Below are 2,575 nucleotides of genomic sequence, written 5' to 3'. Positions count from 1 at the left end.
AAGTGCTTAAAAAATAGAAGATAGTTGAGGTCTTCTTGGAGGGCTGTTAGTATAGGGCATCGGGGAGGATATACTCACTTGTTGGTGGTGGCGAGGTCTTCTTGGAGTTCTTCTTGGTGGTGTGTTACTCACTTGTTGGTGGTGGCGAGGTCTTCTTGGTGGTGTGTTTCCCTGCGTTTCCCTGCGGCCACCAGGGATGTGGTTTCAGATTTGGGAGGGTTTTGGGGTTTCAGCCTGTCTTTTGGGGGTTTGGTTCTTGGAGGTCTTCTTGGTGGTGTGTTTCCATGCGTTTCCCTGTGGCCACCAGGATGTGGTTTCAGATTTGGGAGGGTTTTGGGGCAGCCTGATGGGTTTGGTTCGTTCAAATGGCAGTCAAAGGATGGAATAAGAACATAATTTTAAGAGGGCATTTTCGTAAATTCGAAAAAATAAATAAAAAAAATATTACCCAAACATAAGAGGTCATGAATTAAAAGCATACCTTTCTGAAGGTTACCAGCTTAAAAAATCCCTTCTTCTTCTTCACTTGCGCTCAAAAGACAGCTCAAGCTACCGAGCCTCATCCTTTGACGCGCGCGTTCCGGCTGTGAAGGAAAAACGCCGCGAGCTAGAGATGGAACCCATCCGAGAAAGAACGGTGGAGAAAGAGAGAGTGAGCACCGAGAAGATTGAATCTCACGAAAACAAGGTAAGAAATCCTTACCCGGAATGGATTTTGATAATTAGGGTTTGAAATTGAAAAATTGGAAGTTTTCGATTTCAATGAGGATTTTTTGTGAAATTGAGTTGTTATTATTGTTGATTGTACTTGGTTAGTGTTGATTGGCACTCGAATTTCTAAATTAGATTGATTTCTTTGGATTTTTGTATTGATTTTGGTCCGATTTATTTTCTGAACGGCAGTCTGATAAACGGATGTACCCAGTGTGATATGGTCAAGTGTTTAAGGTTGTTAATTTTCTTGGATAGTAGACTCTGTGGGCTTTCTAAAATGATCAAGAACATGTAATTTTATCGAGTATTGAATTAGTTATGATTTTTCGAAAATAATGCTTCAAAGCTGTGAAGTGAAATTTTCAGAACTGTAACAATGAATTACGGACTGTTTTTGAGATAGCTATTATTGTCATATATATACTTGTAATATCTTGTTAGAAAGCTACGGAAACCTACTTTCTTATGAAACTAGAATGGATTGATTTGGAGTTTTCGAACTCGAGTTACGATGTGTTTTATAGCAGTGGTACGAGCTGCGTTTGGTTGCTGATGGATTTTCTAAAATTGTTGGTTGTTGTTGAATCTGGTTCGTTGGTGGGCTTAGTATATGTTTGAGCTCGATTGTGAAGTTCGATGATGATTCGGGTTATTTGAGATTTATTCTTTCATTGATGGTTTGGCCGAGACGGTTTAATGACATGTTTGGTTTTGGCTTGAATTGTTTGGCTGGTCCTTGTTTAGTGGCTGAATGTCATATTGTTTTCGGAGCTCGATCGTACAATATTTATGAGAAATCGAATCTGAGAAATGTTTGAGGTTCGTTACGTTATGTTTCGTTTCGGTTTCAGTTTGTTTTGAAGTTTTTTTTATCATGATTTGAGATTTTTTCTGGTTGAATTCGAATGTGGAATTTATTTGGGGTTTTTGTTTTTAAGTTCTCAGCAGCGCGACTCGGCGATAAGAACGAAGAAAATTGGCCAAACGTGCAAAGAAGCTCACCGGATTTACATCAAGTCAAGAAATCCTTGATTCCACATTCTCTTTCTCAAATTTCAGGATTATGTTTGTGGGAATTCGTTAAGTCTTGCTTGATTGAAGTGTAAATCGTAATAAGAATTTTGAATCGAGTTTAGTACCAAAGAAGTTGGAAATATGTTTTGGATTTCTCGTTTGGATTTACTTGTAATATTTATTGACAAGTTGAGAATTTATTGAATTGTTGAGTGAGTTTCTACGGATTTTACAAGTGTAAATGGAAATGTGATTTTGAAACTCATGTTTGAATTAATTATAGAAATCCAAACTCGAATTAATTTGATACTTGATTTGCGATATTGATCCGAGCTAAGTGATAGGAAATCAGAAATTTCCTTGGATTGTTATTTTTCATGCTTTATTTTCATTGATCGAAGGATGTGGATTCCGTTAGGAATCTAATTTGATTTTGATTTATCGGAATAGGATACGAGGCTTAAAGATATTTAGAGGGTTCACAATGTAAGTGAACGTGTGGATTTTCTCGGTGTTAGTGAACGTTTGGGTTCACGGAGCGAATGAACGTCTCATTGACAAGAGCTTTAGATGCTTAATCTCGAGGTAGGTTAATATAAACCTTCTCTTCTGATTTTATGGTTTGGCCTCAAGTATATATTATTTTCGAAATGAAAATGGTTGCGAACGTGCCACGAAACCCAAAATTGTTTTCAAATGTGGTGGAATTTCAAATCGGAATATCCGATTATGAAATTAAGAATATTTTTTATAGTATACATATATCCCGTATTTACAAAAGAAAACGTTTTGTATATCCTGGATAAGCCGGTTCACACAAACACATATACGGTGCGGAGAGTGCACC

The 2,575-nt window shown here is 37.3% G+C and overlaps 1 long non-coding RNA gene across 1 annotated transcript; it reads left to right on the top strand.

The window, feature by feature from the left end:
- Nucleotides 1–493: 493 nt before the first annotated feature.
- Nucleotides 494–1,853, top strand: LOC149401174 (uncharacterized). Its single transcript, XR_016296827.1, has 3 exons — nucleotides 494–688; nucleotides 1,459–1,533; nucleotides 1,653–1,853. It is a non-coding gene; the product is annotated as an uncharacterized LOC149401174 (long non-coding RNA).
- The last annotated feature ends 722 nt before the right edge of the window (nucleotides 1,854–2,575 follow it).

Source organism: Urtica dioica, chromosome 4 (assembly GCF_054948205.1).
Source record: "Urtica dioica subsp. dioica isolate 48M chromosome 4, U.dioica_male_clone48M_v1_H2, whole genome shotgun sequence".
In the NCBI taxonomy this organism is placed as follows: Eukaryota; Viridiplantae; Streptophyta; class Magnoliopsida; order Rosales; family Urticaceae; genus Urtica; species Urtica dioica.
The sequence above is the reverse complement of the archived record's forward strand: the minus strand, read 5'-3'. Positions and strand labels throughout refer to the sequence as shown.